This window comes from Loxodonta africana, chromosome 15, assembly GCF_030014295.1.
Source record: "Loxodonta africana isolate mLoxAfr1 chromosome 15, mLoxAfr1.hap2, whole genome shotgun sequence".
Taxonomy (NCBI): Eukaryota; Metazoa; Chordata; class Mammalia; order Proboscidea; family Elephantidae; genus Loxodonta; species Loxodonta africana.
The window spans coordinates 27,205,783-27,225,145 of NC_087356.1; the positions used below are offsets into that span (position 1 = coordinate 27,205,783).

The following is a 19,363-nucleotide window of genomic DNA, read 5'->3' on the forward strand; positions in this document are numbered from 1 at the left end:
GAATATGGTATATCTCCTCTTCATTTATGTAGGTCTTTGATTTTTTTTCCATCAGTGGTTTGTAGTTTTCAGCATACAATTTTTTTTTTGAGGTGAAATTCATATAACAGAAAATTAATCATTTTAAAGTATACTACTCAGTGGTATTGAGTACATTCACAGTGTTATAAAACCACCAAAACATTTTCATTATCCCAAAAGGAACTCTGTACTCTGTATATCTTCTTGGTGAATTGACTCTTTTATCAATATATAATGCCCTTCTTTCTGTATTGTAACGTTTTTGACTTAAAGCCTATTTTGTCTATTAGTACAGCCACTCTAGCTCACTTTAGGTTACTATTTGCATGGAATGTTTTTTTTTTTCTTTCCAACCCTTTTGTGTCTTTGGATCTAAGGTGAGTCTCTTGTAGACAGTATATTAGGCTTTTTTATTCATTCTGCCAAACTTTACTTTTTGATTGAAGAGTTTAATTCATTTACATTTAAAGTAAGTACTGATAAGGATTTACTTCTTTCATTTAACTATTTGTTTTCTGTACGTCTTTACGCTTTTTGTTCCTCATTTCTCCATTACTGTCTTCTTTTATGTTTAGTTGACTTCTTTGTAGTATGCTGTTTTGATTGTCTTCTCATATCATTATCTATATAATTTTTAGATACTGTTGTTACTACAGGTTTACCATTAGCATCCTAAATTTATAACTATCTAGTCTGAATTGACGTCAACTTCAATAGCATGCAAAAACTCTGCTTCTCACAGTTCTACTCTGGCACCCACAGGGTCTCCATGAGTCAGAATCGACACAATGGCAACTGGTTTACTGGTGTGTGTGTATTTTTCTGTGTGTGTACCAGAAATGTGTGCACATATGTGTCAAGAGTGCACAAGAATGAATATATAGCAGCTTTATTAAAAACAGCCAAATGTCCATCAATGGTAGAACAGACAAATTGCGATACATTTTTATAATGAGATACCAAACGGCAATGAAAATGAATAACCAAAACTACAAAGAAAGCATAGACAAATCTCAAAAAAAACAAAAGAAATTCTGCTCCTGTACAGCTCTGTCTTCTCCCTTTTTAATGTTTTTGTCAAAATTACATCTTTATTCACTGGGCAACCATTAACATGGTTTACAATGATTGTTTTATATATCTGTCTTTTAAGTCATATAGAAAACAAAAAGAGGAGCTACAAACAAAAAAAAAATACAATACTGGTTTTTATATTTACTATGTGATTACCTTTATCACTGTTCCTTTTTTCTTCACATGGCTTCAAGGTACTGCCTAGTGTCCTTTTATTTTGGCCCAAAGGATTCCCTTTGTATTTCTTAAAGGGCAAGACTACTAGTGACAAACTTCCTCAGCTTTTACTAATCTGAGAATATCTAAATTTCTCCTTGATTCTGAAGAATAATTTTGCTGCATAGATAATTCTCGGTTGACAGTATTTTTCTTTCAGCTATTTAAATATGTCATTTCATTGCCTTCTGGTCTCCATGGTTTCTGATGAGAAATCAGCTGTTAATCTTATTGAGGATCCTTTGTATGTGATAAGTTACTTCTCTCTTGATTAAAAGATTTTTTTTTCTTTGTCTTTTGACAATTTGAGTATAACGTGTCTCAGTGTGGATCTTTTTAAATGTATTCTAATTGAAGTTTGTTGAGTTTTTTAAACGTGCAGATTCATGTATTTCATAAAATTCAGCAAGTTTATGGCCATTATATGTCCAGATATTCTTTCTGTCCCTTTCTCTAGTTCCTCTCCTTTTGTCACTCCCATTATACATATGGTGTTATACTTCCGTCTCACAGGTCTCTAAGGCTCTGCTCTTTTTTTTTTTTTTTTCATTCTTTTTTCTTTCTGCTCCTCTGACTGGATAATTTCAATTGACCAATCTTCAAGTTCACTGATCCTTTCTTCTGCCTGCTCAAATCTGCTGTTGAACCCCTCTAGTGAATTTTTCCTTTTGGTTATTGTACTTTTCAGCTCCAGACTTTGGTTACTTTTCTAAATTTTTATCTCTTTATTGAGATTCTTAATTTTTTCATACATCATTCTCCTGATTTCCTTTAGCTATTGGTCCATGGTTTCCTTTAGCTCTCTGAAGGTATTTAAGACAGTTGATTTAAAGTATTTATCTAGTAAGTCACTTATCTGTGTTTCCTCTGGGACAGTTTTTGTTAATTTCTTTTGAGAACGGGCCATACTTTCTTGTTTCGTGGAATTATATATATATATATATATTAAAAACTGGATATTTAAATATTATAATGTAGTACCTCTGGGAATCAGATTTATCCTCTTCCTCGGAGTTTGTTTTTGTTGTTGGCTGTGTGTTTTAGCTATTCTATATCTAAACTATTTCTGAAAAGTATGTATTCTTTGTCATTTGTATAGGGATTTCCTATTCCTTTAGCTTGTGCTGAGCTAGTGTTTTGACAAGAATTTTCTTGAACATCAGGAGGTAAAAGAAAGAAGGTAAGAAAGAAAGAGACAAGGAAAGAAGGGAAAGAAAAGGGAAGGAGAGAGGGAAAAAGGAAAGGAGGGAGGAAAAAGAAAAAGGAAAAAAAAAAAAAACTCTCCTAGTCTTTACACCTCTCCCTTAGCCTTCATTTCCTCCCTGTGCTGAGCATAAAGATCTGTCCGAGCTAAAAGTTTAGGATCTTCTGTTTTTTGAGCACACATCTTTCTCTGGGCATTAACATGGCTTTCTAAATCTCCCAGTATACACAGGCACTTTTGAATGTCCTAATTTCCCAAAGGAACTCTCTCCCAGCTTTTCCTCTCAGGCTTCTGGTGTGCCTATTGTTTGTCACAATCCTTTTGCACCTGGCGGCAGCAGGTTGTTCATTTACCTTACATTGTTTTTGAGGAGTGCCCACTGTTTTTCTGCCCTATGTTTCCATTTAGGTGAAATAAAGGCAAGTGCCTTGCATCAGTCTTTTGGGTAACCCCCAGGTATGTTAGAATAGACAAAGACAATTTGTTGAGAATAAGGTATGCTGTACTCCCCCTCTAGAACTATGGACCAGGGTCCCATACTGGGAACAAAGGCTACTATCTTCAAGACAACCACCAAGATGGGGACCAGAGTGGGGGAAAAGCAAGTGAGAACACTGCAAAGCTTTCCCACCATTTTGAAATTGCTTTTTTCTTGATTCAGCATTTGCTTGGTTACTGTAAACTTTTGACTATTTTCCAGAGTTCTGACAAAGTTGATTCTGACTGTTTTTGCTTTTGTGTATGTGCGTGTGTTTCTGCAAAAAGACAGGCCCTTGGAGCTATGTACTCTGCCATTTTCATTGACATCACTAGTGAAAACATTTTTGAACCTTTTTAAAATGCTGCTGGATTCAATTTATTATTACTTTCTTAAGGAATGAATTTAGACTCTTTTTGTTGGCATTTCAAATAGGTCAAACACTCTAAGAAGATTTTACATTCCACTAAGATCTCTCATCCAAAAGATATGGATTTGAACTATAAAACTGGTTCTAAGAGTCCAGAAACCCAAACCCAAACTCACTGCCATCAAGTAACTGTGAGTGACCCTATACAACAGAGTAGAGCAGCCTTATAGGGTTTCCAAGGCTGTAAACCTTTACAGAAGCAGACTACACCACATCTTTCTCCCATGGAGTGGCTGCTGGGTTTGAACCACTGGCCTTTCAGTTAGTAGCTAAGCACTTAGCCACTGCACTGCCAGGGCTCCTTGTTCTAAGAGTAGCCATACTAAATCAGGGGTGAGAATTCTGGTCAAACTCCCAAATTGGGGTTCCAAGATTGTTTCTCTAGCCAGGTGAAGATGAAAAATGTAGAAATGTATTGTGTGAAAAGGCTTGTGAGAGTAGGTAAGAATAATTCTGGGATTCTTCTTTAGGTGTTATCAAACTGCCAATCTTCAGAGCCCTGTAATACTGGGGACAAAATACTTGTCTTCCTTTGAAACGGGAAAATTGGTTATGCTGTCATATGATCTTCATGTAACTACTTTTTACTACAATTACAGAGGGTTGTCTTTATCCTATCCTCTCATTTAATTCCAGTTCATATTTCATTGTTTTCAAAACAGGATAAAAGCCTTCTCTGCTCTTTAGAAATCAGTAAAAATTAGGTAAAGATGGCTTGTGAAATACCAGCCCCTTGTCTCAACTCACCAATCCTACCCAGACCTTTTTTTATTTTTCTTACCTACTTCCATGAAGTTGAACAAACCAACACATAACTATTTAAGAGAACTTAAAGGAAAGGAGCCACATCTTCAGAAAATCAGCCACTGGCCTTGAAAAATACAGAACAGCTAATTACAAGGTTTGGAGTATTCTCTTCCAACAAATACAAATAAGTATAAATAAGGAAATTATCAAACAGTATCATTAATATCATATGTGAGCAAAATTTTGCTGAAGAGCATTCAAAAATGGCTGCAATAATACATCGACAGGGAACTGCCAGAAATTCCAGCCAGATTTAGAAGAGGACATGGAACCAGGGATATCACTGCTGATGTCAGATGGATCCTGGCTGAAAGGAGAGAATACCAGAAAAATTTTTACCTGTGCTAAGGAATTTGACTATGTGGATCATAAAAAATTATGGATAACATTGCGGAGAATGGGAATTCCGGAACACTTAATTGTGCTCATGAGGAATCTGGACATGGATCAAGAGGCAGTTGTTCGGACAGAACAAGGGGATACTGCACGGTTTAAAGTTGGGAAAGCTGTGCATCAGGGTTGTATCCTTTCACCATACCTATTCAATCTGTATGCTGAACAAATAATCCGAGAAGCTGGACTATATGAAGAAGAACGGGGCATCAGGATCAGAGGAAGGCTCATTAACAACCTGCATTATGCAGATGACAAAACCTTGCTTGCTGAAAGTGAAGAGGACTTGAAGCACTTACGGATGAAGATCAAGAACCACAGCCTTCAGTATGGATTACACCTCAACATAAAGAAAACCAAAATCCTCACAACTGGACCAATAAGTAACATCATGATGAATGGAGAAAAGACTGAGGTTGTCAAGGATTTTATTTTACTTGGATCCACGATCAATACCCATGGAAGCAATGGTCATGAAATCAAAAGATGCAATGCACTGGGCAAACCTGCTGCAAAAGACCTCTTTGAAGTGTTGAAGAGCAAAGACGTCACCTTAAGGACTAAGGTGTGCCTGATTCAAGCCATGGTGTTTTCAATTGCCTCATATGCATGCGAAAGCTGGACAACGAATACGGAAGACAGAAGAAGAACGGAAGCCTCTGAATTATGGTGTTGGTGAATATACTATGAATATACTATGGACTGCCAAAAGAAGCAACAAATCTGTCTTAGAAGAAGTACAACCAGAATTCTCCTTGGAAGCAAGAATGGCGAGACTATGTCTCACATACTTTGGAAATGTTATCAGGAGGGATCAGTCCCTGGAGAAGGACATCATGCTTGGTAAAGTAGAGGGTCAGTGAAAAAGAGAGAGACCCGCAATGAGACGGATTACAACAATGGGCTCAAGCATAGCAACAACTGTGAAGATGGCACAGGACTGGGCCGTGTTTTGTTTTGTTGTGCATAGGGTCACTATGAGTTGGAACTGACTCGACGACACCTAACAACAATGACAACAACCAACAGATATAGACAGAGAGTGAGGTAAGAGATATATAGAATAGAAACCTCTCTCTATGTTTAAGGATATCCTCATCCATTTGTCCATGTAGTGAATAAATATTCATACAAGACAACTGTGGGAAGTGTAGAACTACAGCGAGGAGATTAGTTTTATCCCAATTTTTTTTTTAACCATCAAACTTCTTATTGATATTATGTCAAAATCATTGGGGGAAAATGTCATTTCTCCCAGTAGTTATAGGGTGATAACTATTTTACTATAACTTCTGCTCCACTTAAGTATTGCATGGCTAAAAAAAAAAACATAAAAATGACAATAAGAAACGTAGTACTTATTATATGCTAGTACATGTTTTTTAGTACATGTTAGTGCTTTACATGTAGTAACTCATTTAATCCTCATAACAGCTCTACGAGATATAACTGGAAATATTTTCTCAAATAGCATTTTCATAAAAAAGAGGTATCTGACAGCTTTCCCTTTAATGAACTTTGTAATCTGTGGTTCAAACCCACCAGCCACTCCATGGGAGAAAGATGTGGTGAAATCTGCTTCCATAAAGACTTACAGTCTTGGGAAACCTCTAAGGCCATTCTACTCTGTCCTGTAGGGTCACTGTGAGTAAGAATTGACTTGATGGAAATGGGTTCGGGTTTGGGCTTTTGGACTCTTAGAACCAGTTTTATAGTTCAAATCTGTATCTTTTGGATGAGAGATCTTAGTGGAACATAAAATCTTCTTAGAGTGTTTGATCTATTTGAAATGCCAACAAAAAGAGAGTCTACATTCATTCCTTAAAAAAGTAATAATAAATTGAATCCAGCAGCATTTTAAAAGGGTTGCTACAAATATCTGCATGCTCAGAGTCAAAAACGTTTTTGCTAGTAATGATGAAAATAGCAGGTAAGTTAAGCAAGTTGCCACTTGTCCCTTAGCCCCCAAAAGCTTCTTAATTTCTAAGAAAGAATTCTGAGCTCTAGAATCTCACTCTTAGAATAAAAATGATGTCCATAAGAATCTACTTTGATAGCCTAGCCCACATGGATCACGACAATCTGAGGGCAAAGAGTAGATCCTTGAAAATGCTCAGCGTTCAATAAATCTCTTAAGGTCATGCATAACCAAATTCTGAGTTAGTGTCAGGGAAGTAAGGTGTTTGAAAAATCATTCTGTATTTCTTGCTGTATACTTTTAAAAAAATTAAATAAATTTTAATATATATCATTCCTGATCTTTATTTATTGATATCTTAAAAATAATGTATTATGACCTATTTTCTGTCTTAACAATATATTGTAAATAAATGTAGATTTATATTATCACTTTAACAGGTATAGTATGAATATACCATTTTTAAAAAGTACATAATGCTTACTATGCACTTTATAAATATAACTATTAACTCACTTTATAAATATTTATAACTGTTACCTCACTTGATCCTCGTTACAATTCTATGACATATGAACCATAATTTATCTAATCAGTGCCCTATTTTAGATATTTAGATTGTTCCAATATTTTGTCATTATAAACAATACTGTGACAAATGTCTTTGTATATACCCTTTTGTGCAGCTATGTGATTATTTCCTTAGTCTAAACTGAACAGGTGCCTTTTCAACAGATTGAAAGTAGTGGCAAAGGGAGCAGAAGCAGCAGAGACATGAAGTCAGAAAGGCACAAGATGTACCTGGGGAAGAGGGAGAGAATATACAGTTAATGTGTGTTTGCTATTTACCAGACACTGCACTAGAGGCTTTGACATACACTGATACATTCAATCCTCACAAGAACTATTTGAGGTAAAGTATAATAACACACTTTTGTCAGAAGAGGAAACTGAAACATAAGAGGTTAGTCACTTGAGAAGTTCAAGCAGCCAGTATGTAATTGAGGCTCTTCAATTATCAGCTAAATTATGTTAAACAAGTTGCTTATTCTCTTTGGTTTTCTTTTAGTTTGACTGTAAAATGGGAATCAAAAGATTTAACTTCACAAAGATGTAAATTTAAGTAATCCATGTAAATTATAAACTAAATACCAGAAATAATTTAATATTGTAAGTAAACGATTTCAAAAAGGACTGAGGCCAATCTTTCTAAGAAAATCACAATCTCAGATTAAAACAGCTAAACACTCTGCAAGACCTATGTCTTTATAAATGTTCATATGATTCCATTTTAGGGAGAAATATATAATCTGCAGTACAAGCAACAAAACGACCACTGAATGTGCGTGAGTGGGAGATTCCTCAAAGTCATCCAAGCAATTCTTCCACTTCCAGTGAGGAATTCTTCATATAGCATTCTAAAATATGGCCATCTGGCTCCTGTATTTTTATAGTGAGGACTTCTCAGGTAATGATGAGGAACATCAACAATGCCAGGTTTGTCTTTACCCTCCCACTGAAGGCAGTGGTGATTCAGTAGTAGAATTCTTGACTTCCACGCAGGAGATCCAGGTTTAATTCCAGCCAATGCACCTCAAGCATAGCCACCGCTCATCTGTCAGTGGAGGCTCGCATATTGCTGGCTTTAGAGGAGTTTCCAGACTAAGACATACTAGGAAGAAAGGCCTGGTGATCTACTTTAGAAAAATCATCCAACGAAAACCCCATGGATCACAACAGTCCAATCCCATTGTGCATGGGGCACCATAAGTCAGGGCTGACTCAACAGCAGCTAAAACAGCCCTCCCAATAAATTTCTCATGAAAATACAGTACGTGATAACAAGTTTCAACCTCACTGGAACCTAAGAATCTTACTTGTCAGACTTCCTATTTTTTCAAGTAGTACAATTAGAAACAAAACCCCAGATTTTGGCATTAGCTGATGTCTGCCTGTCCCTTCTACCTACCTCTGACTTGTCAGTAAGCTGCTGTTAGCTGCCCCTGCTCATGGCAGCCCCAGGACAATGGGATCGGACTGCTGTGATCCACAGGGTTCTCACTGGCTGATTTTTCGGAAGTAGATCACCAGGCCTTTCTTCCTAGTATGTTTTAGTCTAGAAGTTCTGCTGAAGTCTGTAAAGCATCACAGCAACATGCAAGCCTACACTGACAGATGGATGGTTGTTGCACTTGAAGTGCTTTGGCCGGAACAGGAGAACAAGCCAGGAGTCCCCAACCATGTACTATATAAGTACAAACAGAACTTGCGAGCCCTAGAATTATATCCGTTTTATTTCACTGGCTTTTTCTTGGTATAACTTGAATCTAATCATCTAGTGTTCATTGTTCTAACAGGCATGACTTAATCTGAAGAGCTGATTCAAGTAGGGATTAGTTTCCTAAAATTTCGGAGCATAATAATACACGAAATCATATTTAATTTACCTCATATAATAGACTAAGGAATTTTCCTAAGTCTGTGATAGCTCTTCTCCAACTCCTCCTCCACACTACAGTCAGAAAAGCCATTTAAAAACTCAAGTTTCATCACATCCCTTTCCTAAAAGGTGCAATGGCTTCCCATTATTTTTGATATAATCCAAATCCTAACTTGGTCTATATGGTCCTCTGTCATCTGGCCACTCATGCCTCACATACTCTCCTGCTATGGGGTCCTTCGAAGGCACTTATCATGGGGCTTCCCATGTTCTATCATGGGAACATCCCTCCCAGCTAACTGGGATTCATAAATGTCACTAATATCTGTCAGTAGGTTCAATCCCTCACTATCCAACTCACCTTACTCAAAATTCTTATTCAATATCTGCCTTTGCTGCTAGACTGTAGAAAGCTCCATAAAAGCAAAGACTTTCTTTCAGGCCATCATTAAGTAGGCATTCTTTGCCTCAGCAATTTATGAACTTGACACTGTATACTCTGTACCTACTAGTCTATAAACCAAGGACAAGGACCAGTTCTTATACACCTCTTCTACCCAATGTTTAGCACAGTGCCTTGTCAATAAAAGCTCAGTGGATTTATATTACCATTTACTCTAGAGGAATAATACAAAAAGTAATAAATACAAAACTATTAATAATATTAATAAGTAATAATATAAAAAGTGCCCCACGTGTCTGCCAGTTTGTTGTACTTTGGGGGCCTGCATGTTGCTGTGATGCTGGAAGCTATGACACCGGTATTCAGATACCAGCAGGGTCACCCATGGAGGACAGGTTTTAGCTGAGCTTCCAGACTAAGACAGACTAGGAAGAAGGACCCAGCAGTCTACTACTGAAAAGCATTAGCTGGTGAAAACCTTATGAATAGCAGCGTAATATTGTCTGATATAGTGTTGGACGATAAGCTCCGCAGGTTGGAAGGCACTCAAAAGATGACTGGGGAAGAGCTGCCTCCTCAAAGTAGAGTTGACCTTAATGACATGGATGGAGTAAAGCTTTCGAGACCTTCATTTGGTGATGTGGCATGACTCAAAATGAGAAGAAACTGCTGCAAACATCCATTAATAATCTGAACCTGGAATGTACAAAGTATGAGTCTAGGAAAATTGGAAATCATCAAATACGAAATGGAACGCATAAACATTGATATCCTAGGCATTAGTGAGCTGAAATGGACTGGTATTGGTCATTTTGAATTGGACAATCATATAGTCCACTATGCTGGGAATGACAACTTGAAGAGGAATGGTGTTGCATTCATCGTCAAAAAGAACGTTTCAAGATCTATCCTGAAGTACAACGCAGTCCGTGATAGGACAATATCCATACGCCTACAAGGAAGACCAGTTAATACGACTATTACTCAAATTTATGCACCAACCACTAGGGCCAAAGATGAAGAAATAGAAGATTTTTATCAGCTGCTGCAGTCTGAAATTGATCGAACATGCAATCAAGATGCATTGATAATTACTGGTGATTGGAATGCGAAAGTTGGAAACAAAAAAGAAGGATCGGTAGTTGGAAAATATGGCGTTGGTGATAGAAACAATGCTGGAGATGGAATGACAGAATTTTGCAAGACCAACAACTTCTTCATTGCAAAAACCTTCTTTCACCAACATAAACGGCAATGATACACATGGACCTTGCCAGACGGAACACACAGAAATCAAATTGACTACATCTGTGGAAAGAGATGATGGAAAAGCTCAATATCATCAGTCAGGAGATGGCCAGGGGCTGACTGTGGAACAGACCATCAATTGCTCAAATGCAAGTTCAAGCTGAAACTGAAGAAAATCAGAGCAAGTCCACGAGAGCCAAAATATGACCTTGAGTATATCCCACCTGAATTTAGAGACCATCTCAAGAATAGATTTGACACATTGAACGCTAGTGACCGAAGACCAGAAGAGTTGTGGAATGACATCAAGGACGTCATCCATGAAGAAAGCAAGAGGTCACTGAAAAGACAGGAAAGAAAGAAAAGACCAAGGTGGATGTCAGAGAAGACTCTGAAACTTGCTCTTGAATGCTGAGCAGCTAAAGCAAAAGGAAAAATTGATGAAGTAAAATAACTGAAAAGAAGATTTCAAAGGGTGGCTTGAGAAGACAAAGTAAAGTATTATGACATGTACAAAGAGCTGGAGATGGAAAACCAAAAGGGAAGAACATGCTTGGCATTTCTCAAGCTGAAAGAACTGAAGAAAAAATTCAAACCTGGAGTTGCAATAGTGATGGACTCTAAGGGGAAAATATTAAACGATAGAGGAAGCATCAAAAGAAGATGGAAGGAATACACAGAGTCATTATACCAAAAAGAATTAGTCGATATTCAACCATTTCAAGAGGTGGCATATGATCAGGAACCGATGGTACTGAAGAAGTCCAAGCTGCTCTGAAGGGACTGTATGCCCAACCAGAACTATCAGTCCAAACACTCCTTCCTCTTCATGCTCATCTCTTTAGATACCTCAGCCCTAGGTTCTCACATTTTATAGCATTATTAACTTTCAAAATCAACTCCCATTCTCTGTAGATACATTGAAAGCCTAAACCAAGAGACTGGAAAAAGCTAGAAGAGGGACGATTATAGAATAAACAAGTAATGGAATGGCTGTGGAATGGATAAGAAGGAACACATTAAACTAAAGTAAAACAACCTTCCTAGCTGATTCACTTCTACTATTGAGAGGGCATCTGTATCTACTCACATAAGTGCTTTGAGGGTTAATTGGGTTTATACATAGAAAGTGCTTAGAACAGTGCCTGGCACAACTATCATTTTTTAAAAAATACCTATCAGGCATCTGGAAACCCTGGTGGCGTAGTGGTTTAGTGCCACAGCTGCTAACCAAAAGGTCAGCAGTTCGAATCTACCAGGCACTCTTTGGAAACTCTACGGGGCAGTTCTACTTTGTCCTTTAGGGTCGCTATGAGTCAGAATGGAACCTTCTCGCAGTCCATGGTATATTCCATATTCTTTGCCAATACCACAATTTGAATGCATCAATTCTTCTTTGGTCCTCATTTTTTATTATCTAGTTTTTTTTGGGGGGGGTAGCTTTTGAATGCATATGAGGCAATGGAAAAGATCATGGTTTGGGTCAGAGGCACCTTAGTTGTTTTTTTTTTTTTTTTAACACTTTAAAGAGGTTTTTTGCAGCAGATTTTTCCAGCTGCAAAATTTCATTCCTTTTTATGGCTGAATAATATTCCATTATATGAATATACTACATACAATGCAATACTTCATTTGATGTCTTGACTTCTGCTTCCATGGACACAGATTACTGATCCAAGAGGAATGAAATCTTTGACAACCTCAATTTGTTCACCATTTATCATAATGTTTACTGATCCAGTTGTAAGAATTTTCATTTTCTTTGTTCAGATATAATCCATACGGAAGGCAGTAGTCTTTTACCATCATCAGTAAGTGCTTCAAGTGGTCTTTGCTTTTGGCAGGCAAGGTTGTGTCATCTGCACATCTCAGGTTGTTAATGAGTCTTCTATCCAATCCTGATGCCACGTTCTTCTTCATATAGCCCAGCTTCTCAAATTATTTGTTCAGCATATAGACTGAATGAGTAAGGTGAAAGAATACACCCCGCCACACACCCTTTCCAATTTTAAACCATGTAGTATCCCCTGTTCTATCTGAAGGACTACCTATTGATTCATACACATGTTCCACATGAACACAATTAAGTGTTCTCATAATTTTTTATGATCCACACAGTCGAATCTCTTTGTGTAGTTGATAAAATACAGGTAAACATCTTTCTGGTATTCTCTGCTTTCAGCCAGGATCCATTTGATATCAGCAATGATATCCCTCATTCCACATCCTCTTCTGAATCCATTTTGAACTTCTGGCAGTTCCCTGTCGATGTATGGCTGCAGCCTTTTCAAAATTATCTCCAGCAAAATTTTGCTAGCATGTGATATTAATGATATTATTCAATAATTTTTCCATTCTGTTTGATCATCTTTCTTTGGAATGTTCTATACCTACAGAAAACTGTCCTGAAGTTTTTCTGCTATCTTTATCTATTTCAATGGTTGGCTCTAAATGGCCACCTAATGATTTTTATAGGAGGAAAGAGAGACAGGAAAGAAGTAGATACGTGGGGGAAAGAAACTTAGAAGGAGGAGAGAATGATTTGCCTACTCTGGGAGATTTATCTTCCACCATTTGGTGCCAAATTAATGGCAAATACTTCTAACCTCCTCTGAAACGTTCTCTTCAAATGAATTTTTGGTTATATGCCACTCATTAAAATGCGGAGTTACTGAAAATTATGCCGAACATGCATCCTTATGTTTTTTTTTTTCCTTTCTAGTTCACCCCCTAATCAGATCCTTCAAATACTATCCAGTACTCTTCAAGTTAAATTCCATGACTGATTATTTCCCTACATCCCACAAAATATTTATTTACCTTTATTCTAATCTCTTTAGTAACCTCACCTATACTAAGACTTCCCAAATTCTTTCATTCATTGATACTAATTCAGAATGAAAAAAAAAAAAGATTTGGCTTGGCTACTCCTTAACATTTCTTGATTTGTTACACATTTGGCTTGTTAGCACATCTTTGGGTTTTTTTTTAATAACAAGCTTAAATATTAGCTCCACCCCATAGTTACATAACTATGTATTACATAAGAGATAGTCTAAGACTTAAAAGATAGAGATTTCTGAAAGAATAGAGACCACTGCGGGTTCTTTAATTTTTAAAACTGAGATATAATTCACATAACAAAATTCACCCCTTAAAAGTATATAATTCAGTGGTTTTTAGTATATTCATAATGTTGTGCAGCCATCAACATTATCTAATTCAAGAATTTTTCATTGCTTCAAAAGGAAACCTTGTACCCATTAAGCAGTCATTCCCCATTCCTCTCTTCACCCTGGGCCCTGATGCCCACTAATCTACTTTCTGTCTCCAAGGATTTGCCTATTCTAGGTATTTCAGATAAATGGAGTCACACAATACATGGCCTTTTATGTTTGGCTTCTGTCACCCAGCACAACGTTTTCAAGGTTTATCCATATGTAGCATGATCAGTATTTCATTCCTGTTTATGGCTAAATAATATCCCTTTGTTCTGTTTGAATTACATTTTATATATCCATCAGTTGATGGGCTTTTAGTTTGTTTCCATGTTTTTGCTATTACAAATAATGCTACTATGGACATTCATGTACAAGTTTTTGTGTAGACGTATGTTTTTATGTCTCTTTGTATATTCTTAAAAGTAGGACTGCTGGGTTATATGGTAACATCACATTTAACTTTTTGAAGAATGGCCAAATTGTTTTCCAAAGTGGCTGCATCATTTTCTACTCCCACCAGCAGTGTATCAGGTTCCAATTTCTCTACCTTCTCACCAATACTTGCTTTGTCTTTTTATTACAGTAATCTGTCTTAGTCAGGGTTCTCTAGCGAAACATAACCAGTTATATATACATATATATTTTTTTTAAGTTCAAAGAAGTGGCTTGTGCTATAGCAGCGCAAGGAAACTAATACACCATCCTAGTGGTTGTGAAATGTACCTCATGGTTTTGATTTGCATTTTTGTAATGACTAATTATGCTGAGCATCTTTTCATGTGCTTATTGACATTTGTACACCTTCTCTGGAAAAATGTCTATTCAAATCCTTTGTCCATTTTTAAACTGGGTTATATCTTTTTATTGAGTTGTAGAAGTTTTTTTTTTTTATAAATTCTAGTCACCTGTCCCCTATCAGATATAAGATTTGCAAATATTATCTTCCATTCCATAGCCTGTCTTTTCAATTTCTTGATAGTGTCTTTTGAAGCACAAAAGTTTTAAATGTTAATGAAGTCTAATTTATCTAGTTATTTCTTTGTGGTATGGCTTCTGGTGTCATATTTGAATATGATGCTTCCTTTGATACCTAAAATATATCAACATTGGCTCTACTTTTTGTTATATTAATGCCTACCATTTACTGAGTTTCTACCATATGTCAGGCATTTTACATGTATTGTTTTGTTTAATATACACACAAACTCTCTGAGTTAGTTAGTATTACAACCATTTTCTAGGGAAAAAATCAGCTCAAAAAGGTTATTTTTTCAGGTCATTAAGCTGGGATGTGATAGAGGCAAGATTCAAACCCAGCTTTGTCTAATTCCAGAGCCCATGCTCTTTTCCCTCAACTATTGCTCAGCATTTTGTTACTGACAGCATACATAAAGTTTTTGACTTTGACAACAAAAGTAGGAATGTATGTTGTATTAGTTTCCTAGGGCTGCTGTAAAAAATTACCACAAACTGGTTGGCTTAAAAACAACAGAAATGTATTCTCTCACAGTTCTGGAGGCTAGAAGTCTGAAATCAAGGTGTCCGCAGGTCCGTGATCCTTTAGAATTGTCTGAGGAAAAATACTTCTTTGCCTCTTCCTAGTTTTTGGTGGTTGCCAGCCAAGGTTAGCATTCCTTGGTGTCATGGATTGAACTGTGTTCCCCAAAATATCTGTTAACTTATGTAGGCCGTGATTCCCAGTATTGTGTGGTTGTCCTCCATTTTGTGACCGCTATTCAGGTCACAGCCCTGATCTAATGTAAGGGGAGTTTCCCTGGGGTGTGGCCTGCATCACCACCTTCTATCTTACAAGAGATAAAAGGAGAGAGATGCAAGCAGAGAGAGAGGGACCTCCTACCACCAAGAAAGAGGAGCTGGGAGCAAAGCTCGTCCTTGGACCTGGGATTCCTGAGCTGAGAAGCTCCTAGACCTAGGGGAAGACTGATGAGAAGGACCTTCCCCTAGAACTGACAGAGACAGAAAGCCTTCCCTAGGAGCTGGTGTCCTGAATTTGGACTTCTAGCCTCCTAAACTGTGAGAGAATAATTTCTGTTTGTTAAAGCCATCCATTTGTGGTATTTCCATTATATAAGCACTAGATAACTAAGACACTTGGCTTACAGAGGCATTACTCCAGTTTCTGTCTCCATCTTCACACAGCCTTCTCTCTGGTGTGCCTGTGTCTTCATAAGACATTCTCCTCTCTGTGTCTCTGTATCCAAATTTCCCTCTTCTTATAAGGACATCAGTCATTGGATTGGGGCCCACACTAATCCAGGATGACCTCATTTTAAATTGATTATATTTGCGAAGTCCCTATTTCCAAATAAGGTCACATTCTGAGGTTCTGGGTGGACATGAGTTTTGAGGGGACACTATTCAACCCAGCACACATGTTGTATTAGTTTTCTATTGCTTCCATAACAGATTATCACAAATTAAGCAGCTTAAACAACACTAAATTATTATTTTATAGTTCTGTAGGTATAGGGTTGCTATGAGTTGGAATCGAGTCAACGGCAACGGGTTTGGTTTTGGTTTGGTAATTCGGAAGTCCAAGATGAGTATCTCTGTGCTAAAATCACGGTGTTGACAGGGCTGGGTTCCTTTCTGGACGTTCTAGGGAAGGATCCGTTTCCTTTGCGGATGTAGGACCAAGAACCCTGTTTCCTTGCTGGCTGTCAGCTGAGAGTCGTTCCTAGTTTCTAGAGGGCATCCATATTCCTTGGCTGACAGCTACTTCCTCCATCTTTAAAACCAGCAAGTAACGAACAGGCAAAACTTCAGGTCCCTCTTACACTTCAAATCTGTCCTTCTCCTTCTTCAATCTTATCTCCCTGACCTACTCTTCTGCCTCCTCCTTCTGCTTTTAAGGACTTATGCGATTTTACTGAGTTCACCTGGATAATTCAGGATAATCTCCATATTTCAAGACCCTTAACATTACATCTGCAAAGTTCCTTTTGCTATGTAAGATAACAGGGATTAGGGCATTGTCATCCTAGGGGGTGCGATGGAGATATAGATGTATAATTTTTTTTTTCATCCAGGTAGAATATAGAAGGTAAGAAGAACAGAGGTCTGAGGATAAAACCCTGAAGTATAACATTAAGGAAGAATGGGCAGAGGAAGAGAAGCTCCCCCGCCCCAAAAGAGGGACTGAAAAAGAACAACCATAAAAGCAGGCTTAGACTAGATCTAAAGGAACACTGCTCTCAAAGATTCCTGTGTGAGGTTTTGCCTGTTCATTAATTACTGGTTTCCTCTTTTAACTTGGAAATAATTTTCTCAAAGCTCTTTGTCCAGTCTTTTACCTCCTGATCCAGTCATCTTTAATAGTTTTCATTCTTGGGCAGTGACCACTCAAGGTTCAATTTTGCACATAATATCCTGAAGCATCTCAAAATATTCAGCCAATAAATTGAGAAATTGGCTGAACATTCAGAGACTGGGTTTCCAGGAACATCTTGCTCCAAGCAATGGAATAACAGATCACTGCTAGAACTCCCTAAAGTAAGGTAGTAGTGGAAAGTTTACAACACCTACATGGTAGATTCCATTGGCAGGCAAGACCCTTACTGCAGGTTTTAAAATGGAGAAACCAAGCAGGCAGTCAGTCTCCTAGTGTCAATGCTTTTTTAGAAATGAGTCAAGTAAGTTCTATGAGCTATATGTGGAAATGAAAAGCATTAATTAAAAGGGTTGCATGGATTTGTGTTAACAGCAAGAGGCCTGGTGGCACACTGGTTAAGCACTCAGCTGCAAAATGAAAAGGTTGGAGGTTTGAAACCACCAGCCCGCTGCATGGGAGAAAGATGTGGCAGTCTGCTTCTGTTAAGATTGTTGTTGTTGTTAGGTGCCGTCAAGTCAGTTCCAACTCATAGAGACCCTAGATTACAACACTGGAAATCCTATGGGGCAGTTCTACTCTATCCTACTGGGTCGCTATGAGTCAGAATTGGCTTGACGGCAACTGGTTTTGATTTTGTGTTAAAAGCTGAGGACATCAGTGACAGGAAAGCTAAAAAGCTTCCTACTAAATAAATGGGATCTTCTAAAATAGAAATATAAGAATCCTTAGCAAGTACATATAAAAAGAAGTTAAGGGAGAATCCATCTTTAAAGAGGACAAGTCTAAAGCTAGTAAGGATGGTCCAGGATCATAGAACATAAGAGATCAAAGAGAAAATGAAGATTATCTAAACTAATTATTTTCATTTTATATTGGTGATATTAAAAGATAAGGATGGAACTTTCCCAAGATAATACAGTTGCTCGCAACATCATGTGTTAAGTTCAGATATCCTGACTTCCCTTTCAATTTTCTACATCCTGGGGTGGTCCATTGGAATGGTTCTACTTCTTGGCATTGTTATTAGTTACTGTGAAGTCAATTCTGACTTACAGTGACCTCACGTGTGCAGAGTAGAACTGCTCCATAGGGTTTTCAAGCTGTGACCTTTTGGAAGCATATCGCCACATCTGTCTTTCCAGACAACCCTGGGTGGGTTTGAACTGCCAACCTTTCGGTTAGAAGTCCAGAGCTTAACCATTTGTACCACACAGGAACTCCTGGTAGCTTTATTAGCTGTTAAGTGGATTCTAATCTCTCATTCATTTTATTCTGGAGTCTCAATGAGGAGGACAAAAAAAGTGTGTAAAACAATGCCAGTCATCACCACTGTAAGCAATTCCGGCCTCAGCCTTACCGGAAACTCAGTTACATTATCTGTGAATCTAAAAAACACCTTTGTAGGAGGAATAGAACATGACTTTTGAAGAGAAATGAGTTATAATTCTCTCTTTGGGACGAGTGTGCCCAGAAGACCATAAAACCATATACAACTCAAGACATGACAGCTCTGCATAAGAGATTTTAGTGGCATGCGTGTACGTGTATATAAAATTACTGTTGGATTTTGCGGAAAGAAAATCGGCAAGAAAAAGTAGGAATAAAGGTTAATGATTTCATCTCTACCACATCTGACTTTTTGCCAAGACTTTCTTAGTTCTATTACCTCATAAAAAGTGGGAGCCAAAATAAAGAAATTTCTAAAACCTGTGCTTCCCAGCATATTATGGGACACAACTAACATAAAACCACAGCTATTTTATTCTGTCCCAGACTGTGAAATTAAAAAAAAAAACATTTCATGGAGTCATTTGGCTTACCTGGGCCTCCCAACCCTTGCAGCTAGGCAATTAACCAGTCACAGCTTTAGCAATTAAATACTATAATCCCTGTCCTGGCAATCTGCTACTTGAGAATAGCAAGCAGTTTCCAGTTTCTCTCCGTAAAAGTTGCGCTAGATTTCAGCAGGATAGACCCTCCACAGATGATGTACCATTCTCTGGGTTTCTGTGTGCCTAACGCCCTCCAGGGACACTGGCAACTATATTGAGAGGGACGATGGAAGAAAAGGACATAAGGAAAGTATTAGAAGGTGTCTTATTAGCTTTGGATATCTTACTTGAGATTTCTCAGCCACTTCTCAGAATGGGCTATTGAA

The 19,363-nt window shown here is 37.6% G+C and overlaps 1 protein-coding gene and 1 long non-coding RNA gene across 22 annotated transcripts in view; both read right to left on the reverse strand.

Annotated features, from left to right (window-relative positions):
* EXOC6B (exocyst complex component 6B) overlaps positions 1-19,363 on the reverse strand; it is a 712,770-nt gene that overhangs the window by 130,760 nt on the left and 562,647 nt on the right. The window lies entirely within an intron of this gene.
* Positions 295-19,363, reverse strand: part of LOC135227779 (uncharacterized) — a 35,657-nt gene continuing 16,588 nt past the window's right edge. The window contains exon 2 of the long non-coding RNA XR_010317951.1: positions 295-19,246. This is a non-coding gene — a long non-coding RNA (uncharacterized LOC135227779). The remainder of the gene's footprint in view (positions 19,247-19,363) is intronic.